At 29.6% G+C, this 10,164-nt stretch overlaps 1 protein-coding gene across 1 annotated transcript in view; it reads left to right on the top strand.

Moving 5' to 3' along the window:
- The first annotated feature begins 1,979 nt into the window (after positions 1-1,979).
- LOC145285793 (transcription initiation factor TFIID subunit 12-like) overlaps positions 1,980-10,164 on the top strand; it is a 38,345-nt gene continuing 30,160 nt past the window's right edge. Inside the window, exon 1 of the mRNA XM_080134164.1 lies at positions 1,980-2,114. The gene's annotated coding sequence lies outside the window, so the exon portion shown is untranslated. The remainder of the gene's footprint in view (positions 2,115-10,164) is intronic.

Raw genomic sequence — 10,164 nt, 5'->3', positions numbered from 1 at the left:
TTTTTTTTTTTTACAGCGAAAAACAATTATTTATCACGGCTACGTCAACGTGGCCATTTTGGAAATGTTATTGCAGCGCCCAGGAATTCCCTAAGGGCAGAATACCTCCATACGTAGCAGAATACCTCCATTTTAGGCCAATCTAGCCCTTTTTTTTTTCCACCAGAATGAGAATTTTTTTTTTTTTTTTTTTTTTTTTTGCGAAGACAGATGCCATTTTTGGAGTGTTTTTTTTTTTTTTTTTTAATTTGTAACAGAAGAAAATAAAAAGAATAAAATATTAGAAAAATTAGAAATGTGCAACCGAAATTTTCGAATTAAAAAAAAAAAACTTAGGGTTTGTATTACTGTATATGGATATGTTTTTAGTGTTTTTATTCAACGTAACATGTTTATTCAGCTCGAAAAGCATACAGTGTTTACCGATGTATTGGAAAATTCAAAATGGCGCCAGAGTCTCTCTTTAACACAGTAACTTCAGGAAAAGACGTTATAAATAATAAACTAGACAAAGTACTGTTAGAAATTCGCTCAATATATATTACCGTGACATAAGTTGACATATATTCGGTGTTTTTTCAATAGTATTTTGTGTAGTTTATTATTTATAACACCTTTTCCCAAACTTACCATGTTAAAGAGAGTGTCGGGCACCATTTTGAATTTTCCAATACATCGGTAAACACTACTGCGCATGTTTCGAAAATGATCGCGTAAAAAATTTTTCAGTTCTTTGCATTCTTCAATTTCTTGGCATATTCAATAGTATTCTGCTTTAAAAATAAAAAAAAAAACGGAAAAAAATTGCAGATGTGATGTGCGCATCTCATTCTGGCGAAAAAAAAAAGGCTAGATTGCGAAATCTGGCCTAAAATGGAGGTATTCTGCTAGGTACATTTCCAAAATGGGCACGTTGACGTCGTCGTGATAAATAATTGTTTTTCGCTGTAAAAACAAAGCTACTTGATCAAATGAAGTGAAATTTTTTTTCGAAGAACTTCAGTCTATAACAGGTACGTACAAAAAATTTTTTTTTCAATATTTCCATTTTTTAATGTCGTCATTAAACTGTATAAGTACCGAATGGGTTTCTAAATAATAAGGTAAATGTGACTATCGGAATACCCTGGCCAAATCACCGCTAAAATAATTGTCCGCGTCCATCAAACTTAACCCCCGAACCGGAACTCGAAAACGAAATTTATTTCTTATTATTACGAGAAAAGATGCATTTCCCCCGTTATCATTTTTAGTAAGAACGAATTACTATTTCGTTATCTTTCTTACTAAAATGAAATAAAACGAAAATATATATCTTTTTCATAATAGGCCGGCCAGCCCGGCCACCCATCTAAAATCATTTCAGTTCAAACTCTGAAGAAGTTATCAACATTTAAAAGTGCGGTGCCATCTGCACTGCAGAGTAGACGGATCCACGCTATTTTTAAATCGTATTTCCAAGTTTAATTAAAGTTTTATGATATGTTTTTTTTTTATTCAATTGTAAGGTTGAAGTATAGAATAGGTACAAAACACCCTCCCCATATTAAGAATGCCTTTTTAAATAATAACGTTATTATTTACGTCCGGATCACTCTCTGCACTAGCACCAAAAGTGCTTGCTTGACAATACGAGTAGAACATTTTCGACAGATTTTCTTTTCGTTCTAACTCAACAGACTTGAAGGGAGTGTGTTTTGTTTTTAACAAGTGATAACTATAAACTTGTAAATACATTTGGCACAGATGTACCTATTTACTATGCCTCCCCACGGGACAGAGTTAGACACCAGGGTCGTTTTTTTAACGTGGAGAAAAGGTACAAAAATAAAAATTGTCTCAGTCGTGAAGGATTTCTCCTCCGCCGAAAGAGAACAAGAAATGGAAGTACACTTTTTCCTCATCTTTCCGACTGATAATGAGGAACACCACACCAGCTGCTGCTGCTGCTCACTTCCGGTTATCAAAAACCACTGACTGCACATGCGCAATCGCAGTCTGCCGGTGTACGCCATCAAAGAGAGTCATTGTCCATCTTCTCTGTATAAGTTTTTTTTTTCTTATTTAATTCCTTAAAAAAATCTTTGTTTTTATCATCGGTAGAGACCTTAGAGGTAAGTAAAAAGATTTATTTATTGCTTTATGTATACAGTGTAGTTCATTGGCATTGCCTGCTATTGTATATAGTTGTTTAGGATTAAAGAATATATGAGTATTAAATTGTTTACTTTGCAACATGCTATGATTTTTAATTTAAACATCGTCTTTTTGCTAAACAAATTTGCTAAAACATTATTTATTGCAATGTTTTGCATCAAGTTTTATTTATGCAAGTTTGACTGCAACGATTTACAAAAATCAACTCGCCAGTCACCACGTGACTGAACAACAAAAAATGCATGTTTTACAATAGGCAACAAAACAAAACGGGAGTCAAAAAGTTTACACATAGATTCGATAAAGTTGTCAAAAAACAAATATATAACAAATAAATGTTATCAAAGGCAAGGTAAGTTACTTTTCTACCAAACTGGATGTATTTTTTGTTTTTTTATTCAATGTAACATTTTTATTCAGCTCGAAAAACATAGTGTTTACCAATGTATTGGAAAATACAAAATGGCGCTCGACTCTCTCTTTAACACGGCAAGTTTGGGAAAAGGTGTTATAAATAATAAACTAGACGAAATACTATAAAAAAAACCCACCGAATATATGTCAACCTATGTCACGGTAACATATATTGAGCGAGTTTCCAACAGTATTTTGTCTAGTTTTTTTTATTTATTTATAACACCTTTTCCCAAACTTACCGTGGTAAAGAGAGAGTCGGGCGCAATTTGAATTTTCCAATACATCGGTAAACATTGTATATTTTTCGAGCTGAATAAATATGTTACATTAAATAAAAACACAAAAAATACATCCAGTTTGGAAGAAAAGTAACTTATCTTGCCTTTGATAACATTTATTTGTTATATATTTGTTTTTTGACAACTTTTTTGAATCTGTGTACAGTAATATAAACCCAAATATTGAGTTGGCGATTCAGAAGCATAGGCGACCCTAAGTGCGACCATATCGGTGTCAATTGAAAGCCTAGCCTCGATGTGAAATTGTTCCGATTACACAACCGGACTTCCTGTTTTAGTTTTTAATAAATCTGTGAAATATATTAAAAATGATAAAAATTTACATTAAGGCCCGTCTCACGTACGTATATAACAAAATATGTTTTTGTAGATTTCGGTGTGCTAAAAAACGAATCTGCAAACCGTTTCCGTCGCAAAAATAAAATAGGGTACATTTTCAGATTAGGTCCACCTCACCTCCACAATTTTCTTTTAAATTACAACTTTTATAGGTTTTCGACTATGCTGAGTACGAAAATCGCATTGAAAGTTTGCAGAAATAAGTAGTTATCGAGATATAAAAAGTTATATTACGCATTGTATTCTTTGGCGGTCATCTTTTTTACGCACGTGCAGTCAGTGTGTGTAGTCGTAGATGAGTAGATTTTTTTTATGGCGCGCGAGCACGTGCGTAAAGAAGATGGCCGCCAAAGAAAACAATGCGTAATATAACTTTTTAATCTCCATAACTACTTATTTCTGCAAAATTTCAATGCGATTTTCGTATTCAGCATAGTCGAAAACCAATTTAAGTTGTCATTTAAAAGAAAATTGTGGACCTGGACTTAATCTAAAAAAAATATCAAAAATAGTTTTCATGATTGATATGAAGAAATTTGTAACAGCGTTCGTTTATGCTCGTGCGTAGCGTTAACGAAGGCTAGGCTGTGAAATGGAAAATAGTCCCAGAGTTAAGGGGTTAATACCATGCAAAAGAAATCAAACAAAAAACTTTTTAGCCAATAAACACAAAAAAAATGCTTTCTCTCTCTCAGGTGGCCAGAAAGTGGGTGCTGCTGCTGCTGCTCATTTTAAGTTAAATTTACATGGAAAAGTGATCACTCACCTTTCGAAAAAGTAATTTCTTCATATCATGAAACTATTTTTTTGTGACGGAAACGGTTTGCGGATTCGTTTTTCGCACACCGAAATCTACAAAAAAATATTTTGTCATATACGAACGTGAGACGGGCCTTAAAGTAAAATAATACCTTAAAAATAAATAAATAAAAAACGCGTTTAAAAGTTTCACATATTTTCTTTCGTGTTACTGTTAACTTGCTTATCTATTTTAAACTAAAACAAGTCCGTTAGGTACCTCCAACGCGCGCCAGTTTTAATCCCCCCCCATATGTAACACGATGCAATTGTAATTTAATTTAATATTATCATCCTAATTTTTTTTTACCATTTAACAGAAAAAGCTTCAAATAAACTGATATTTAAAAAAAAATTTTTTACAGCATACAAAAATAATGAAAATGCGAGACAAAAATCGTGTTTACATTATCGACGCTTTAAAACAACGTTCCTATGTAGTGACGTTTTTTAAGCCGTTCGTTTCGTTCACACACCCATGTTTTTAAAATTTTGTAAAAATCAAATAATAATCATATTTTCCTGAAATTTTCGATATTCAATCATTATTAAATAAACTTAGATATTAAAAGTAGGTTTCGTTTAATATATTAGCGGAAATATATATTTTAGGTGTTCTAACCCCCCCCCCCCCATTTCATGGTCTGAAAACTAAGAAAAATAAATGTGGGTTAAAAGTTTCAACATTTTTTAAAGCTGAAAAGATCAAATAATTAAAAAATAGTAATTTTATAAAATCCTGTTATTCATTTCACTTACCACAAAGTTGTAAATAAAATTGGACATAAATTCAATATTATGTTAAAAAAAAACCCCCAAAAAACCCAACACTTTCTGGATAATTTTTTTCTCGGTAATATAATTATCCGAATTACAACAACAAAAAAAAATCAATTCCAAAAAATTATTATTTTTAAAAAGCTTTAAATGATATTAAATTCAAATATTACGCGATATGAAGTTTAAATGGATTTTTTTAATAACAAGTTTCGAATAATAAAAAAATATATTCATATAAACGAATATAAGACTATTGAGATAATAAAAATTGTAAATCCAAAATCAACCTTAAAAAAATCCGTTTTGATTTTATTCTTTAAATTGATAGAGGGTGGTCTTTATGTTTAGCGTTTTTTTTTTTTTTCCAAAATGTACGGAGGCTTGTAAAGAACATTATTTTTAAATACATGTGTCAACAGAAGACGCTAAAATTAATTTCATTTATTAACTCTAGTCTGTAGTTCGTTAATAAAAATGTATTTGTTTTACAAAAGGTAAGTTTTATATTATTTTTTTTTCCATAGCAAAAAAAACCCCTTACTCCATTAATAATTATAACGCGAACGCTTATCCATAGAAATTAACACAAACACACGAAATGATGACGTCACTATTAAAATGTGTACTACCACGGCCACCAAGAGTAAGAAGGCCTGTTAACTGAAAAATGCATGCAGGCAATGTAGGTAAGATTTGTCAGACTGTCAGTACTATATGAGGGCCATTTGAAAAAGAGCAATAAAACATTTTTAAAAAGAAAAAGGAACACAGTTCGATTACTACTTAAACTGAACTTTATTCAATATAAAATATAAATATTATCTATGTAAAATTAAGTAATTTTAAAGCAATATACAATTTAATACTGATAAAACTGAATTATGAATTTAGGGAACAAAGAATTAAAAAACATATTATACACCAACGATGAATAATTTTAAAAGTGAAAACCATCGATAAATAATTTTAAGAATGAAAACAAACGATAAAATACAAAAAATTGAAATCAAACAAATAATTTAAATACAAACAATAAAAGTTACTAGTGCAGAAATATTTTTTAATTTAATTTAGAGAAAAATCACATGGGTTGCATGTTATTTTTTGGAACTTTAGAGATTATTCGGACTAATGTTCTCATCTTGCGTGTTTATTTCACGTTTTATCATCGAATCTTGACTTCTTTATTACATCCTCAGGCCAAAAATGATGTTTACATACCTAAAAACATAATTAAAGAAAACATTCATACCATAATGTAAACTATTGTTAAAATATAAGAAAAGATAGTAAACAAACATTTACAATAATAATCACAGTGTAGTATCTGTTCTGATGCTACACTTCATTTGTTCTGTCCTCGGTCAGTGGAGGAGAAATCCTTCATGACCGAGACAATTTTTATTTTATTTTTGTTCCTATCCAGAGTGCCCCTCTTTGGGGAGCTAAATTTTCCTACATTAAAAACCGACCTTGTGTCTAACTGTGTCCTTGTGGGGAGGCAAGTAAATTAAAAAGAAATATTTTTGACAATTATTCTCATGTAACAATTACTTGTTTATAATTCTAAAAAGAAACAATCAATTTTAATATATAACGCTCAGTCACGGCTAATTTCATTAATAGTCGCATGGTGAATAATTTTCAAACCGACTTTAGAAAAAAATATAGAACTTTCAAATATTTAGACATACTCAATGAAAGGTTTTATTTATTATTAAAAAAACTTTTTGACAATTATTCTCATGTAAAAATTATTTGTTTATAATTTTAAAACAAAATTAAATTTTCAACCTTCCTGATAGACTTTTTAGCCTTATAAGAAAGTAAACAGTTAAAGATATCAACATAATATTTGCTGTATTAGCAATAAATAGTATTGTTTCTTTAATTTATATTAACAATGTTATCAAACGTTATGAAATCACTTGAATACAGTTCTAATTCAATATACGTTTAATTATTAACAAATAATATCACTTACTTTACTATATTTGGTTGGAATAAAATTTTCCCTTCTAATGGCACATATCCAAATTGAGAAAGTTTAGGATAAGAAAATATATGTACTTTGGGGCCTTTTAGGTAATTTCCCCGGCAATTTGTAACAACGCAAGAATACACCATGTTAGACAGCAAACTGAAAACTAGACGAAACTGCTGCTGATAGCCTAGATCATATCCCTACAAGTGAATCTGATAATGACGTCACGCTGTCATGTGCATCAGCCTTCTTTACTCTCGGTAGCCGCGGTAAAACCTGATGTTTTACACATCGCCGTGGAGGTACCTAAAGTCCGTAATCAGAATATTTTCACATAGAGCCTAAGTTTTCACTCGACACCGGTATGGTCATCTATGCTTCTGAATCGCCAAAAATTGGTACCAAGTCTGAGTGAGAACGAAAAACATTGGCGGTTTCATAATAGCGATTTCGATTCTCGATAATTGCTTAAAAATCGAAAATAACCCCATCCAATAAATATCATTAATCATGCAAAAATGCAGTGTTTTACTAGTATTTTTATTTTTATTTTTTTTATTTTTTAGCGATTACTGAGGATCCAACAAAACCACCAATTTTTGTTTTTTGTTTTAATTCAATAGACTGGAATTAATGACATTACTTTTTTGTCTCAAAGTAAATAAACGCTATAAAATAAATTAAAGCACACAAAATTTATCCAGGTAGATAGAAGAATAACTTCCCTTACCTAATTTATTTGTTGTATATTTATTTTAGTAAATGCGCATATCAATCGTTTTCGAGCATGGGCTACGTAAATAGAAGGCCGTTCTACTAAAGTTAGTAACTTGTTGACGTAGAATAAAGTACAATGGCCACGGTTAGGCGATAGACAATTATTACGAGGATTATTTTAAAACTAGTGCATTTTCAAATTAATAATTAAATACACTTATCTTCTCTATATAAATAAAATGAACTCATTTTTTCCCGTGTGATTTTGACATTAATAGGATTAAAAATCAAGATATTTTATGCAAATATAATATGCACAAACGGCAGAACAATATCTGAGGTGTGTTATAGGCTTATTATTTCTCAAATTCCTCGATAATCTTAGATTTCTATACTTTTTCTGCTGAGAAGTCACGGCTAAAATCGGTTAAGATCAGTGGAAGTGGTAAAATATTTTCTCTCTAATAAATTCCTCCTCCCCCTGCCACCACTTAACACCGTTTGGGGATCGTTCACAAGGAACAGTTGAGAAGAGAACACCGGTTTGGCTTCGTAGTTCTTTCATGTGAAGTTATTTAAAATCACTAAACTAAGCTGCAGTGCTCTGTGGCGTAGTGGTTAGCGTGCTGGACAATTCACATTATATTTTCACGTTCGCACCGACCTACCGTAGTCGTTTTTTTTTTTTTTTTTTTTTTTTTCCTATACAACTGGAATGGACTTTTGTTGGTGGCCGAACTGTTAACGTTGCAGATGTTTTTTTTTGTTTGTTTTTTTTCACACTTTATTTTCCTACTTTTACTCATGACTCCGGGTTTGATCCTTCCTACCATAACATTTTTTAAAACTCCCCCCCCCCCGTCCCGGAAACAAACACTCGGGCAACGCCGGGTACCCCCGCTAGTAAACAATAAAATACAGTGTTTTCTCGGCCAAAGACCAAAAACTTTTTTTTTAATTGCATGTGTTTAAATGCAAAAAATTATTTTTCAGGAAATAAAATACAGTCACTTTTGGGCCAGTTTTATAAAACCCTTGACAATTTAAGAATTGAAACAGAAAATAACTATTCTAGTAATGGTAACACGATAACACAAAAATATATAATAACAAAATAAATAACACAAAAATATATAATAACAAAATAAATAACACAAAAATATATAATAACAAAATAAATAACACAAAAATATATAATAACAAAATAAATAACACAAAAATATATAATAACAAAATAAATTACACAAAAATATATAATAACAAAATAAATAACACAAAAATATATAATAACAAAATAAATAACACAAAAATATATAATAACAAAATAAATAACACAAAAATATATAATAACAAAATAAATAACACAAAAATATATAATAACAAAATAAATTACACAAAAATATATAATAACAAAATAAATAACACAAAAATATATAATAACAAAATAAATAACACAAAAATATATAATAACAAAATAAATAACACAAAAATATATAATAACAAAATAAATAACACAAAAATATATAATAACAAAATAAATAACACAAAAATATATAATAACAAAATAAATAACACAAAAATATATAACAAAATAAATAACACAAAAATATATAACAAAATAAATAACACAAAAATATATAACAAAATGAATAACACAAAAATATATAATAACAAAATAAATAACACAAAAATATATAATAACAAAATAAATAACACAAAAATATATAATAACAAAATAAATAACACAAAAATATATAATAACAAAATAAATAACACAAAAATATATAATAACAAAATAAATAACACAAAAATATGAACATCGAAACATTGTATAAAAAAATGTATCAAAATATTATTTTAATGTATTAATTTTTTTATAACTGAAAATAAAATAAGTATGATAAAAACACTAAACAATTATAGATTGTTTTTAGAATTTTTTTTTTTTTTTGGTGCTAATGCAAAGAGTGATCCGCGCTATTTTTTAAAATCGTATTTCCACGCTTAATTAAAGTTTTATGATATGTTTTTTTTATTCAATTGTAAGGTTAAAGTACAGAATAGGTACAAAACACCCTCCCCTCCCCATGTTAAGAATGGCTTTTAAAATAATAACGTTATTATTTCAGCACAGATCACTCTCTGCATGAGTACTTTTTTTTTTTTTTCTTTTTTTTTTTTTTTTTTTTCACGGTAAGGTTGTATAAAAATGTAGCGGTACTAGTGCACTTATTGATCCGTGCTGAAATAATAACGTTATTTAGGAAGCCATTCTTAACATGAGGAAGGGAGGGTGTTTTGTACCTATTCTGTACTTTAACCTTACAATTTAATAGAAACAGATATCATGAACCTTCAATCAAACTTGAAAATACTATTTCAAAAATAGCACGGATCAATAAGTACATTAGCACCAATGTAGCAAAATATATTTTAAAAAAACATGTAACATTTATAGAGGTTTAAGACAATTTTTTTGTACAAAAAGATTGTACAAAAATGTAGGAAAATATAATTTTAGTTTGCACTTTTAGAAAAGGAAGAATAATCGACCCCTGTTCTTTGGCTGACAAGTGACATCTGTGTAGCACAAACAAATGGAACTTTTTCTTTCGCAAATCAATGCCTCTCCCCGGTGTGATTTGGCCACAGACTGGCCAATCAGGGGTTCTG

Source organism: Euprymna scolopes, chromosome 10 (assembly GCF_053919585.1).
Source record: "Euprymna scolopes isolate OS-2025 chromosome 10, ASM5391958v1, whole genome shotgun sequence".
In the NCBI taxonomy this organism is placed as follows: Eukaryota; Metazoa; Mollusca; class Cephalopoda; order Sepiida; family Sepiolidae; genus Euprymna; species Euprymna scolopes.
Note: the sequence above shows the minus strand (reverse complement) of the source record. Positions and strands in the feature narration are given on the sequence as shown.